The sequence below is a fragment of the Coregonus lavaretus genome (assembly GCF_964263955.1).
Source record: "Coregonus lavaretus genome assembly, chromosome: 32".
Taxonomy (NCBI): Eukaryota; Metazoa; Chordata; class Actinopteri; order Salmoniformes; family Salmonidae; genus Coregonus; species Coregonus lavaretus.
Window position 1 is genome coordinate 11150502 of NC_140019.1, and position 16186 is coordinate 11166687.

A 16186-nucleotide genomic window follows, 5' to 3' on the forward strand; every position below is an offset into this window, starting at 1 on the left:
CCCCCTCTAGATTTATTTGATATACGTTCCATGGATTAAGGAGCCTGCAGGCAGATACTGTGCACGCACATACACGCATGCACACACACACGCATGCACACACACACACACACGTTTCATAAGGGTTAATCTGGTTCTGGTTGCCCTATAATTAAATTAAATTCAGGAGAAGCATTATGGCACAATTTAGCCAAATTATTCTGCCGTCAGACAATCACAGTGACAGATTGAGCACATCAATACTGGATGAGATGGTAGAAAATACCCTGACAGATTAGGGAAAAACAGAACAATTAAAATAACTTGTCTGCGCCTAAAGTACCCATACCAATAATCAACTACACATCCTATAAAAAATAAAATATTATCCACAGCACCCCACAGACAACACAAAAAACTAATCGCCCACTATAGAAAAATTCCCCAAGGTGATCAACATCAACACTTCTGGTTTTAGTAATTCTATAATACCTAATAGTTTAATTCTAGCATTCACTTCCTGCACTAATGTGTTAACATTTACACACTGTATCACGTTTATTTTGTATTTTTTTGTGGCGGTGTGGGGTCGGGGTGAGGAGGTGGAGCGAGGGGGATGCTGTGGGATTATTTAAGATGCTCTTTGAAGAGGTAGGGTTTCAGATGTTTTCGGAAGATGTGCAGGGACTCTGCTGTCCTAGCTTCAGGGGGAAGCTGGTTCCACCATTGGCCAGGAAAGAGAAGAGCTTAGACTGGGCTGAGCGGGAGCTGCCCTCCCGTAGGGGTGGAAGGGCCAAGAGATCAGAGGTAGCAAAGTGGAGTGCTCGGTTTAGGGAGTAGGGTTTGAGCATAGCCTAAAGGTAGGGAGGGGCAGTTCCTCTTGCTGCGCCGTAGGCAAGTACCATGGTCTTGTAGTGGGTGCGAGCTTCGACTGGAAGCTAATGGAGTGTGCGGAGAGGAGTGGGGTGACATGGGAAGGTTGAACACCAGGCGGGCTGCAGCGTTCTGGATAAATTGCAGGGGTTTGATTGCACAAGCGGGAGCCCAGCCAACAGCGAGTTGCCGTAGTCCGGACGGGAGATGAGAAGCACCTGGATTAGGACCTGTGCCTCTTCCTGTGTGAGGTAGGGTCATACTTTACCTGCAGGAGTGAGTTACTGCTTTGATGTTTGCAGAGAACGACAGGGTGTTGTCCAGGGTCACACCAAGGTTATTTGCACTCTAGGAGGGGGACACCGTGGAGTTGTCAACAGTGATGGAGAGGTCTTGGAGCGGGCAGGCCTTCCCCGGAAGGAAGAGCAACTCCGTCTTGTCGAGTTTGAGCTTGAGGTGATGGGCTAACATCCAAGCTGAGATGTTTGCCAGGCACGCAGAGATGCAAGTCACCACCTGGGTGTCAGAAAGGGGGAAGGAGAAAAGTAGTTGAGTTTCATCCACATAGCAATGATAGGAGAGACCATGTGATATGACGGAGCCGAGTGACTTGGTGTATAGAGAAGAGGAGAGGGCCTAGAACCGAGCCCTGGAGGACACCAGTAGTGAGAGTATGTGATGCAGACACAGATCCTCTCCACCTCACCTGGTAGGCACGACCTGCCAGGTAGGATGCAATCCAAAAGTGTGCAGAGCCTGAGACACCCAGCCCTGAAAGGGTGGAGAGGAGGATCTGATGGTTCACGGTGTTGAAGGCAGTGGATAGATCTAGGAGGATAAGAACAGAGAGAGGGAGTCAGATTTGGCAGTGTGGAGAGCCCCCTTGACACAGAGAAGAGCAGTTTCTGTTGAATGACCCATCTTGATGCCTGACTGGTTAGGGTCAGTTGGTGAAAGTTGGTCAGAGACAGCACACTAAAGTGTTTTGGAAAGAAAAGAAAGAAAGAATTCTGGTCAAATTTTTTACATCAGAGGAGTCGAGTGTTGGATTCTTGAGGAGGAAGGTAACTCGGGCCATTATGAAGTCAGAGCGGAAGCAGCCAGTGGTCAGGCATGAGTTGGAATGGGAGAATGGGAGAAGGTCTCCAGAGGGGATGGGGTCGAGCGGGCAGGTTGTCGGGTGGCCGGACCTCACTATTCACAGGATTTCATCTGGGGAGAGAGGGGAGAAAGAGGTCAAGGTATAGGGTCAGTGTGAGTGGAACCAGTGGACTCAATAGGCCGAGTGAATGAGGAGCGGATGTGGTCAACCTTTTTTTCAAAGTGGTTGACAAAGTCATCCACAGAGAGGGAGGGGGTGGAAAATTAAGGAAGGAGAAGGTGGAAAAGAGTTTCCTAGGGTTAGAGGCAGAAGCTTGAAATGTAGATTGATAGAAAGTGGCTTTAGCAGTGGATACATTGGAGAGAAGGTAGAGAGAAGGGAGTGAAAGGATGACAGCTCCTCCAGAAGTTTAGTTTTCCTCCATTTTTGCTCAGCTGCCCGCAGCCCTGTTCTGTAAGCTCGCAATGAGTCACTCAGCCACGGAGCAGGAGGGAAGGGCCGAGACAGGAAGGAGAAGGATTTAGCAGAAGGGAGAGATGATAGAGGAGAGAGTAGTGGGAGATAGAAAGCAAAGATTGCGACGGCACATGACCATCTCGGTAGGGGCTGACTGGCTAGGGTTGGAGGAAAGGGAGACCGAAAAGGAAACAAAGTAGTGATCAGACACCTGGAGATGAACAGGTGAGAGAGGGAGAAAAGAGAAATCTCCACTTAGGAGAAATGAGTAGCCCTGTGCCACCACCGCGACGACCAGATGCTCTCGGACTATAAGAAAAAACATAGTCAGATGAAGAGAGGACAGCTGGACTAGCAGTGTTCTCTGGGGGGGGGATCCATGTCTCGGCCAAAAAGGCACTGAAGGGCAGCATAAACTCAGATTAACTCGGCGTTCTTGTTCGCAGATCGGCAGTTCAAAGCGCTGCCGGAGACCAGGAATTCCACATCGGTTGTGCGTGCAGGGAACACTAAATTAGAAGGGTTGCAACCAAGCGGTGGGGCGCATTTATAAAGCCTACAGGGAGAGGAGAGAACAGGTATGGAAAACACACACATACAGTTGAAATCGGAAGTTTACATGCACTTAGGTTGGAGTCATTAAAACTCGTTTTTCAACCACTCCACAAATTTCTTGTTAACAAACTATGGTTTTGGCAAGTCGGTTAGGACATCTACATCAACTAATTTTTCCAACAATTGTTTACAGACAGGTTATTTCACTTATAATTCACTGTATCACAATTCCAGTGGGTCAGAAGTTTACATACACTAAGTTGACTGTGCCTTCAAAACAGCTTGGAAAATTCCAGAAAATGAAGTCATGGCGTTAGAAGCTTCTGATAGGATAATTGACATCGTTTGAGTCAATTGGAGGTGTACCTGTGGATGTATTTCAAGGCCTACGTTCAAACTCAGTGCCTCTTTGCTTGACATCATGGGAAAATCAAAAGAAATCAACCAAGACCTCAGAAAGAAATGGTAGACCTCCACAAGTCTGATTCATCCATGGGAGCAATTTCCAAACGCCTGAAGGTACTGTGTTCATCTGTAAAAACAATAGTACGCAAGTATAAACACCATGGGACCACGCAGCCGTCATACCGCTCAGGAAGGAGACGCGTTCTGTCTCCTAGAGATGAACGAAAAACAAAAGTATCTATATCCACAGTAAAACGAGTCCTATATCAACATAACCTGAAAGGCTGCTCAGCAAGGAAGAAGCCACTGCTCCAAAACCGCCCATAAAAAAGCCAGACTACGGTTTGCAACTGCACATGGGGACAAAGATCGTACTTTTTGGAGAAATGTCCTCTGGTCTGATGAAACAAAAATAGAACTGTTTGGCCATAATGACCATCGTTATGTTTGGAGGAAAAAGGGGGATGCTTGCAAGCCGAAGAACACCTTGCCAACCGTGAAGCACGGGGTGGCAGCATCATGCTGTGGGGGTGCTTTGCTGCAGGAGGGACTGGTGCACTTCACAAAATAGATGGCATCATGAGGAAGGAAAATTATGTGGATATATTGAAGCAACGTCTCAAGACGTCAGTCAGGAAGTTAAAGCTTGGTCGCAAATGGGTCTTCCAAATGGACAATGACCCCAAGCATACTTCCAAAGTTCTGGCAAAATGGCTTAAGGATAACAAAGACAAGGTATTGGAGTGGACATCACAAAGCCCTGACCTCAATCCTGTGTGAGCAAGGAGGCCTACAATCCTGACTCAGTTACACCAGCTCTGTCAGGAGGAATGGGCCAAAATTCACCCAACTTATTGTGGGAAGCTTGTGGAAGGCTACTCGAAACATTTGACCCAAGTTAAACAATTTAAAGGCAATGCTACCATATACTAATTGAGTGTAGGTACACTTCTGAACCACTGGGAATGTGACGAAAGAAACAAAATGTGAAATAAATCATTCTCTCTACTATTATTCTGACACTTCACATTCTTAAAATAAAGTGGTGATCCTAACTGACCTAAGACAGGTAATTTTTACTAGGATTAAATGTCAGGAATTGTGAAAAACTGAGTTTAAATGTATTTGGCTAAGGTGTATGTAAACTTCCAACTTCAACTGTAGTTGTCAAAGCTACAAAATAACAAAATGAGATCATCTGAAAATAACTAGGTAAGATACTAAAGTGAAAGAGTGGTGTGGAGCCTTCCTCTCTTTTCTTCCTCGAACAACTCCGCAGAACAACTCTGCAGAACCGTCTTTGTTTCGACAACGGTCTTAGTTTTGTGACGAGACCACCACTTACAGCTGCTGCTGAGAAAACAGGGGAGACTGAAGTATTAATACTAATTGCCTCGCAAAGGTGAAGAGCACACCTACCGGTACTAATTGCTGATTTCCTAGAAGAGGAGAAACCATCCCCCCTCCAACACAGCTACTGATTACAAAAACAACAACATTCACAAATTGCCCTGGTAGATGTGTCAACAATCATCTTCAAGGCAATAGCAGTCAGTGGTTTACATATAAAGTAGGCTCCTGGGAAGACAGGCAGCACTTAAAGTAGATGGCCCTATCTAGCAAAAAGACAGTACTAGACAACAGATAAAGAAAAAAAGTATACTTATCACTCCTGGAGATATCAGTAGTCCTCTAGCTATAGAATGAAGTCCTCTTTGACTGTGCATTTCCAGCAGTTCTTACTTTTGCCACTAAAGGGTGATCGGACGATTTCTTGGAGTCTGTACTCCCGAAGTTGTTGACTGTTTTTGTGCTTGCCAGTTAGCTAGCAGTTGTCAGCTGTTAGCAGCCAATGGCTAGCAGTTTCTGACTGGCGATAACAACTTTTTTTTTAGTCTTTACTGAATTATTGTATGTAACAAATCAAACATTAAAGCTTGTAAATAATTCATGGTAACCTTGTAAACAATTCATTTAGACCGGGTGTTTATTTGAAACAGGTGTTTATTTGCTGAAATGTGTGCTGTTGCACGGCTATGAAAAGGGACAGGTGGCTATTTGAAACTCAGCGTTTTAATTTAAGTTTTATGGTGTACAAAATCCAATGGTATGTAGCTAGATAGTTCAGTCCTCCAGTTTGTTATAGAGGGTAAATATGAGGCTTTCCAATTGATGGCTATACATTTTTTTTGCAGCAATTAGACCAATATTACAAAACTTTCTCTGATATTGATCACCCATATTTACATTTTCCCAACAGACATAATCGTGGAGATTGATGAATATGAATTCCTAGACCCAATGAAATGATAGCACATACAGTGGGGAGAACAAGTATTTGATACACTGCCGATTTTGCAGGTTTTCCTACTTACAAAGCATGTAGAGGTCTGTAATTTTTATCATAGGTACAGTTCAACTGTGAGAGACGGAATCTAAAACAAAAATCCAGAAAATCACATTGTATGATTTTTAAGTAATTCATTTGCATTTTATTGCATGACATAAGTATTTGATACATCAGAAAAGCAGAACTTAATATTTGGTACAGAAACCTTTGTTTGCAATTACAGAGATCATACGTTTCCTGAAGGTCTTGACCAGGTTTGCACACACTGCAGCAGGGATTTTGGCCCACTCCTCCATACAGACCTTCTCCAGATCCTTCAGGTTTCGGGGCTGTCGCTGGGCAATACAGACTTTCAGCTCCCTCCAAAGATTTTCTATTGGGTTCAGGTCTGGAGACTGGCTAGGCCACTCCAGGACCTTGAGATGCCCTGGCTGTGTGTTTCGGGTCGTTGTCATGCTGGAAGACCCAGCCACGACCCATCTTCAATGCTCTTACTGAGGGAAGGAGGTTGTTGGCCAAGATCTCGCGATACATGGCACCATCCATCCTCCCCTCAATACGGTGCAGTCGTCCTGTCCCCTTTGCAGAAAATCATCCCCAAAGAATGATGTTTCCACCTCCATGCTTCATGGTTGGGATGGTGTTCTTGGGGTTGTACTCATCCTTCTTCTTCCTCCAAACACGGCGAGTAGAGTTTAGACCAAAAAGCTCTATTTTTGTCTCATCAGACCACATGACCTTCTCCCATTCCTCCTCTGGATCATCCAGATGGTCATTGGCAAACTTCAGACGGGCCTGGACATGCGCTGGCTTGAGCAGGGGGACCATGCGTGCGCTGCAGGATTTTAATCCATAACGGCGTAGTGTGTTACTAATGGTTTTCTTTGAGACTGTGGTCCCAGGTCTCTTCAGGTCATTGACCAGGTCCTGCCGTGTAGTTCTGGGCTGATCCCTCACCTTCCTCATGATCATTGATGCCCCACGAGGTGAGATCTTGCATGGAGCCCCAGACCGAGGGTGATTGACCGTCATCTTGAACTTCTTCCATTTTCTAATAATTGCGCCAACAGTTGTTGCCTTCTCACCAAGCTGCTTGCCTATTGTCCTGTAGCCCATCCCAGCCGTTTGCAGGTCTACAATTTTATCCATGATGTCCTTACACAGCTCTCTGGTCTTGGCCATTGTGGAGAGGTTGGAGTCTGTTTGAGTGTGTGGACAGGTGTCTTTTATACAGGTAACGAGTTCAAACAGGTGCAGTTAATACAGGTAATGAGTGGAGAAGAAAAACTAACAGGTCTGTGAGAGCCGGAATTCTTACTGGTTGGTAGGTGATCAAATACTTATGTCATGCAATAAAATGCAAATTAATTACTTACAAATCATACAATGTGATTTTCTGGATTTTTGTTTTAGATTCAGTCTCTCACAGTTGAAGTGTACCTATGATAAAAATTACAGACCTCTACATGTTTTGTAAGTAGGAAAACCTGCAAAAATACTTGTTCTCCCCACTGTACATTATCCCCAAATGGTATCAGTTTATCACAGGACCACAGCATATTCAATAGGGTTCCATTGTGCTTTTTGTAACTTCAACAGAGATGTGACATTTCTGGGTGCATTACATTCATTCTGTCAGGAGTGTAGTAAGTCCTATGAATGATCGTAAATTGCAGTAGTTTATGTCTTAGGTTGTAGGAGCAGGAATGACATTTTCACATATCAGTGACCAATGGCTCTCTACAATTTCTTTCTTTAGATCTGTTTGTCATTTTTTCCTCAGGTTCTGAACCGTCAGGTAGAATTTCAATCAACCCTTTATATAACTTGGCAATGAACTTATTTGACGTAGCAGCTCCTTTCAGTATTTCTTTCTATGCTAGATACCTTAAGTTCATCCAGAATCTGTTGAAGAGATTTCTGAAGAAATTGGCCTTGGATAATCCAAATCTTTCTTGTAATTGATAAAATGACAGTAGAGGTCCATCATAGTTCATTCAGTACATGTTCCAAATGTATTCTGCCGCTTTGGAACCAGGACTTAAATGTGTTGTCATTTAACACTGGAGGTAAGGTGGGGTTATTCCAAATAGGGGTGCTTAGCGATATTGGTTCTTTCCGCCTCATGAATTTATGTACATTTTCCCAAATACAAATGGAATTGAGAATCATTGGATTGTCTGTTTTTTTTCTTCAACGCCTTGGACCCGAAGTAGTATTTTAGATCATAAGGTGTTACATTTATGACTTCGAAACTCCTCCATGCACAAGGATAGTCTGCTGTCCATTGTTTAAGTGAACACAGTTGTGCAGCCCAGTAATACATCTTCATTTGAGGTAGTCCAAGACCTCCAGCTTTATAGTGTATGTGTAAAACCATACATTTGACTCGAGGTCTTTAAATTCCAAATGAAGTTTGAGAGCAGGCCATTTATTATATTTAAAAAGTTGGATAGAATTGAAACTGGCATGGCCTGGAATAAATAAATAATCCATGGTAATATATTCGTTTTGATGATGTTGACCATACCTAACATAGAAATAGGGTGAGATCTCCATCTCTTAAATCTTATCTATTAACTGAAATAATGCCCATTTTCCTTGTTCTCCCAATTCACTTTGAATCCTTATACATCACCATACATGTCCAACAGTAGTAAAATAAACGGCAGAGAATGTTCTGGTTCAGATAAATACATTAAAATGTAATCTTCATACAGTGATATCTATCAAATGTTGATGTCCACCAACCTCTATGCCCCAGATTTAGCCATGAGTTCTAATTATTGATGCAAGGGGCTCTGTGGCCACAGAAAATAGATAACTAGAAAAAGGGCATCCCTGTCTTGTCCCTCTTGATAGCTTAAATCAATCTGAGATCTGTCCATTTGTTCGTACAGATGCTTTGGGGGATTTGTACAAAAGCTAAATCCAGGAAATAAATAAAAAGTTTGATCTGAGTGAATTAACTTTTGTATTACTGTTTCTATGCGAAAAGCCAATACCTTGGCAATGATTTTGGCAATGATTTTCTAATCCACATTCAAGAGTGATACTGGGCGGAAGGTCCGCATTACAATCTTTCTTTTGAAGTAGGGTGATTGTAGCCAAACAGTGACTGGGTAGTAAATTTTTCTCTAGAGCTGCTGTGAGCATAAGTAACATAGGCTTCAGTCATTTGGGACAAAAGTGTCTATAAAATTCCTCTGGGAATCCATCATTACCAGGAGATTTCCTATTTTATAGATTCTTGATGGCCTCTAACAATTCACCTGGGGTAATATTTCTATCCATATTCATATTCTCTGGTTCACTTATAATTGGTAAAATGGCCTTATTAAGGAAATTATGTAGATCCTCCTTTGAACTTTTGTTTTTGGATTGATACAGTTTGTGCTAATTTTTTTTAAAAGACTGAGTTGATTTAAGAAGGATCCATTGTTATGCTATCATCAGGGGGGTTGAATGCTATGGATGGTACGTTCCTCTTTCAAGCATTTTCCCTGGACTTTCCCCTTGCTCAACTTATTGTTGCTTGGATTTCAGGGCAGAAATCTATGCAGATCAGGTGTTTATTATGTTATATTCAAGCTTCAAAGTGTTCAACTGTTGAAAGGTGTTAGTATTTCTATCTAAACTGTGTTTTCTTTCAAGTTGTGGATTTTCTGTTCTAGTATTTCTAATTATTTATGGGTCTTCTTTTTCTAATGTGAAGAGTAAGACATGATACAACCTCTCATATATGCTTTAAAAGCTTCCCAGACAGTTGGCCATACTTCATTATCTACATTTATTTCCCAAAACATTTCTATCTGTGTGTTGAGATATGAGGTAAACTCCTTATCATCAACTAAAATTGTGTTGAATTGCCATGTCTTTGCTATTGGCATAGTAGGTTTGAGCTTTAACAGGAAGGACAATGGGCTATAATCCATAATTATTCTAGGAAGATATTTACATTAAGAAACACAGTAAATTTAAAGAAAAGTTTACAATAAAGTACATTCTTGAATATGATTTGTGGACATGAGAGTAATAGAGTACTCTCTTTCAATTGGATGTTTATATCTCCACAGTTCACATAGACCCATCTCTTTTCATGTTATGAAACACATGCATGTTGACCTGCCATGACTATACACTGAGTGTACAAAACATTAAGAACACCTTCCTAATATCGAGTTGCACCCCCCTCACCCCCCTTTTGCACTCAGAACAGTCTCTCTCAGTGTCAGATACTACACAGACCGGTGCGGCATAACCAATCAGAGCTGCAGTAGGCATATGTGCAAATAGACCATTGCCATATATGGGTCTGTGCCATTTACTTTGAACTGAACTGTATTTACAGCATGAACGGTCTTGAGTAGATGCGCCTATTTTGAAATCAATGCGAGAGCTGCATGTAGCCACGGGTGCACATTTTGTTCATATGTTTTGCTAGTTAGTGAGTTATTAGCTCAGTTTATAGATAATTTGTAGTCAGTGTGAAGCAGTAGTGATTGCTTCCTACAAGAGCACAAAACGTGTACATTTCTAGACATCTTTGAAAAGCAAGTCAGGTAAAGAGCTTTTTTTTTGTCTTAAAGGGGCAGTGTTGTATTTTGAGGCAGGCTTGTATAAGCTAAGTAGCCAATAGGCAGAGGGTAGCATAATTTGTCTGATTCTCTGTAATAATGTTACTAACTGTAAGTCGCTCTGGATAAGAGCGTCTGCTAAATGACTAAAATGTAAATGTAAATGTACGGGAATAAGTGGTTTCTTGCATCAAACAACACAATAACATTTTCAGTCACCACCTTGTCTGAGTGAATAAAGGTTAATGTCAAGCCATGCATGTTCTTTTCAAAAGTCTCATGGAATGTTGGCCTACATTGAACACCACACGTTGGCTGCTACTGTAGGCTGAATGATAGAACAGCTATTTCCATGTTAAAATGTTATGGGATGCATTTTCTCCATTGTTTTTGATGGTAGGCCACTCTGGGATGATAAAATAGCCACAGTAGCCTACTTGGCCACTGTTAAAACTGTAACTTAAAGCGGGTACAGCCTCAGTGTGTGCTGGAAGTTGCACAGAATTTTCACAATGTTCAAGTTTGCGCTCAGCAGACCTGAAATTTGCTCAGTGCTGAAAAAAATGAGAGGGAACATTAATGCTGGCCCATGTTGACTCCAATGCTTCCCACAGTTGTGTCAAGTTGGCTGGATGTCCTTTGAGTGGTTGAGCATTCTTGATACACACGGGACTGTTGAGCGTGAAAAACTCAGCAGCGTTGCAGTTTTTGACACAAACCGGTGTGCCTGGCACCTTCTACCAGTGTTGTGTTCGAGATCAGCTAAAGTGAGACCAATTCAAGACCAAGACTATAGCAAATCAAGTTAGAGTCAAGACCGAGACCAGAAAATGCGAGTCCAATTCAAGACCATGATTGTAATTGTGTCAAATCGCCACCATTATAAGTGTTCAAAATGTCCAGTATTTCTGTGTTAATATTTCAGGAGAACATATGGATTCTTTAGACCAGGCATTCGTAAACCTTTTCAGCCTGGGACCACAATGAGAAATTCAGTGTTTTCCTGGGACCCAAGCTCATGAAAATATGTGATCTCTTGGTGATCGTAAGCTAATTTTGGTTGGGGGGCCTCACCACCTCGCGGGAAAAATATTTTTGTGGGCACCCTCTTAACAGCGGAGCGAAAAATATATACATTTTAAAGTTAATGTCCTGCAATTCCACACACTTTGCCATAGGGAGAGAACATGTTGCAGTTTTAAAGCAAGTTTCATGCAAAACTACTAATTTTGCCATGGGACAGAGATAAGAACATTGCGGTTTTAAAGCTAATTTCCTGCAATTCTACACATTTTGCCATGACTTAGGCCATATTAATGTATCTAAGTGAGAGTGACTAATTAATTAATGTGGGCCCCCTGGAGGTCAGGGCCCCTAGGCACGTGACCTGCTTGCCCAGTCCGTATTCGTCCATGATGACTACAAGTTTTTAGATAGCTGGCTAGAATAACTTAACAATCTAAAAATTGTTCGCTGACATGGCTAATTGAGTGGCTGTCAGTGACTGACATAATACACTACATGACCAAAAGTATGTGGACATCTACTATTGTATATATAGTGTAAGAGAAAAGCTTCTGATGCACAACCAAATGTCAAAATTGCACCTTGTGTATTCTCCTATTCTACAGGAAATGTGTGGTCCTTTTTGTAGCTCAGTTGGTGGAGCATGGCGCTTGTAACGCCTGGTTAGTGGGTTCGATTCCCGGGACCACCTGTACGTATAATGTATGTACACATGACTGTAAGTCACTTTGAATAAATTGCATATATTCTAACTCAACAGTGATTTGAGACCCTAACTGAGTTCCTAATTGTTGTCTTTGATTCATACTTTAAGAAAGGCTGCTTTAGACATTCAGAATGGTGATAAAATGCATGCTGAGGGCAAATAGAGAGCCACTCTACAAATGATCACTAACCCAAACAGGTCTATCTATAATAGATAAAAAGACAAAATACACTAAGCTTCATGAAATCGGTTTCCATGGCCGAGCAGCCGCACACAACCATGCAAAGCATCGGCTGGAGTGGTGTAAAGCTTGCCGCCATTGAACTCTGGAACAGTGGAAACGCGTTCTCTGGAGTGATGAATCACGCTTCACTGTCTGGAAGTCCGATGGAGGAATCTGGGTTTGGTAAATGCCAGGAGAACGCTACCTGCCCCAATGCATAGTGCCAACTATATAGTTTGGTGGAGGAGGAATAATGTTCTGGGGCAGTTTTTCATGGTCCGGGCTAGGCCCCTTAGTTCCAGTGAATGGAAATCTTAATGCTACAGCATACAATGACATTCTAGACGATTCTGTGCTTCCAACTTTGTGGCAACAGTTTGGGGAAGGCCCTTTCCTGTTTCAGCATGACAATGTCCCCATGCACAAAGCAAGGTCCATACAGAAATGGTTTGTCGACATTGGTGTGGAAGAACTTGACTGGTCTGCACAGAGCCCTGACCTCAACCCCATCTAACACCTTTTCAGATTAATTGGAACGCCGACTGCGAGCCAGGCCAAATCGCCCAACATCCGTCCCCAACTTCACTAATGCTCTTGTGGCTGAATGGAAGAAAGTCCCCGCAGCAATGTTACAACATCTAGTGGAAAGCCTTCCCAGAAGAGCGGAGGCTGTTATCGCAGCAAAGGGGGAACCAACTCCATATTAATGCCCATGATTTTGGAATAAGATGTTGGACAAGCAGGTGTCCACATACTTTTGGTCATGTAGTGTATCTTACAACTTCCCCCAGTCTCCCCTTACTAATAGTGAGCGCACAACTTCAAACATTTTCGCCAACCCTTCCCTACCAGCGAATTTAGGAAGTTCTGACAAAGTTTGAGGATATTTTTCAACGAAAGTAAAGGACATTAATGTTACAAGTAAAGTACGAAGCCCAGGTTTCGAAAGGTGATAAGGTATTAATGTGTCATGAAAGGAGTGTGGAGATTTGGCAAAGTGGTTTTATGCGCTGACTGAATGGGAGCTGATAATTGAGGTTTTTACTCCGCTGGTCTCAGCTGTCCGAGACCAAGTCAAGACCGAGTAAAAATGTATCTGACACTGAGACAAGACCGAGACACTCAATATGTGGTCTCGAGTACTACAACACTGCCTTCGACCATACCCTGTTCAAAGGCACTTCAATCTTTTCTCTTGCCCATTCATCCCATGAATGACACACATACACAATCCATGTCTCAGTTGTCTTGAGACTTAAAAATCTTTCTTTAACCTGTCTCATCCCCTTCATCTACACTGATTTGAAGTGGATTTAACAATGACATCAATAAGGGTCAAAGCTTTCACCTGGATTCACCTGGTCAGTCTATGTCATGGAAAGAGCAGGTGTTCTTAATGTTTTGTACACTCAGTGTACATGCGTGCTGTATAATATTCTGTACTGCTATTGGTAGGTAATCATAGCAGAGTGAACTCAGCATTCCATATATTCAGCGTAGTAAACAACATTACAGATATATGATTGGAACATATTCACCCATCTGTTCCATAGAAACTTTGTGTAACCTTTATGCTACTGAATCTGGAGTCGTGTGCGTGTGTGTGTGTGGCAGGTCTACTGGTTCTGTCCTTGATGTCCCCAGCCCCAGATTAATCTGTGTAAAGGCAGATTAGCAGTCAGTCAGAGATATTACTCATAAACAGAACAATTACACTTCTCTCCCTGCAGGGCATCTGTTATGAAAGAAACCACAATATTTACCACATTATTATAATGAGTATGGAGAAGTAAGAATGGAGTTTTGTCATTTTGGGTAATGACTCTGTAAATTGTTTGACTCAGTCTGTTTCTAAAGGCCTTTGCAGACTGTATTTCGGATTCAGTCTTTTATGAGTATCACGTCGCACTGTGCGATATTACCAAATTAAAATCTTGATATCAACCTGGACAGAGTGTACGATTTGCTTCAGTTCTGTTGTCACAATCTGTGATTTGCTTGAGAGGCTACATCAGCCGACGTAGGCCACGTCAACTACAGCGGTGTATTTGATCGGTGAATATGTCAGCGCCAGCACCAGCAGCGCAAGCCTCTCTCTATCAGTGTTGTCATGTTCGCAGTTTTCTTGCAATTGGGCTACTTTGAAAACAATGTCGCGGGTGAAAATGTATTGGTCGCGGATTGCGGGTTTTTGGCCTATTTCTAAGTTGCACCGCGGCCGCCATGGCATATCTCTTAAAAAATATGTATTTCACTGCACTCCATCATCCTTCTTGGTCAAATAGCCCTTACACAGCCTGGAGGTGTGTGTTGGGTCATTGTCCTGTTGAAAAACAAATGATAGACCCACTAAGCCCAAACCAGATGGGATGGCGTATCGCTGCAGAATGCTGCGGTAGCCATGCTGGTTAAGTGTGCCTTGAATTCTAAATAAATCACTGACAGTGTCACCAGCAAAGCACCCCCACACCATCACACCTCCTCCTCCATGCTTCATGGTGGGAATCATACATGTGGAGATAATCCGTTCACCTACTCTGCATCTCACAAAGACACAGTGGTTGGAACCCAAAATCTTAAATTTGGACTCATCAGACCAAAGGACAGATTTCCACCGGTCTAATGTCCATTGCTCATGTTTCTTGGCCCAAGCAAGTCTCTTCTTCTTATTGGTGTCCTTTAGTAGTGGTTTATTTGCAGCAATTCGACCATGAAGGCCTGATTCACGCAGTCTCCTCTGAACAGTTGATGTTGAGATGTGTCTGTTACTTGAACTCTGTGAAGCATTTATTTGGGCTGCAATCTGAGGTGCAGTTAACTCTAATGAACTTACCCTCTGCAGCAGAGGTAACTCTGGGTCTGCCTTTCCTGTGGTGGTCCTCATGAGAGCCAGTTTCATCATAGCGCTTGATGGTTTTTGCGACTGCACTTGAAGAAACGTTCAATGTTCTTCACATTTTCAGGATTGACTGACCTTCATGTCTTAAAGTAATGATGGACTGTCATTTCTCTTTGCTTATTTGAGCTGTTCTTGCCATAATATGGACTTGTTCTTTTACCAAATAGGGCTATCTTCTGTATACCCCCCCTCCCTACCTTGTCACAACACAACTGATTGGCTCAAACGCATTAAGAAGGAAATAAATTCCACAAATTCACTTTTAAGAAGGCACACCTGTTAATTGAAATGCATTCCAGGTGACTATCTCATGAAGCTGGTTGAGAGAATGCCTAGTGTGCAAAGCTGTCATCAAGGCAAAGGGTGGCTATTTGAAGAATCTCTAATATAAAATACATTTTGATTTGTTTAACACTTTTTTGGTTACTAATTTACGTGATTCTACACTATTATTCTACAATGTAAAAAAATAGTAAAAATAAAGAAAAACCCTTGAATGAGTAGGTGTGTCCAAACTTTTGACTGGTAGTGTACATATTATTAATATTTCATTCAGTGATTGGAAATTTTGACCCCATCCTCAGTAGCCTGTTCCAGCAGGCTATTGGGGAAACATTCATTTCTTATTGCGAAATCGCCTCGCTATTCATGTTGAAGAAATTAGTCTGTTAATTTGACCTAAACAAGCTGCTAAATCGTTCAGTTTACATCTTGCCTACATCTCGTCTAGGCTACTGCAGACTGTCTGAAATGAGATATAGGCCTATCCGGGTCTGTAGTTTACCTGCATTTATCTAACCAAACTATGGCCAAATTTAATTAGGGTTAGTTAGGGATTTTAGTCTGTAGCCTATGCCTATTGAAATGACAAGTCAATCTCGCAAATGGGCCATTTATAACGGTTTGTAGTCTTAACATCTGGTACATAATAACAGTACAATTGCAAGAAAACAGCCTAACATTCGTTTTTTTATGATCATCCAAGTGTTTCTTGCTCAGAGATTTTGAGATCCTCTGTCCAACTTTCACCACTCA

General features: G+C 42.3%; 1 protein-coding gene across 1 annotated transcript in view; it reads left to right on the top strand.

The window, feature by feature from the left end:
* Positions 1 to 16186, top strand: part of LOC311107674 (dedicator of cytokinesis protein 2-like) — a gene marked incomplete at both ends in the record, with an annotated part of 85660 nt that overhangs the window by 48544 nt on the left and 20930 nt on the right. The window lies entirely within an intron of this gene.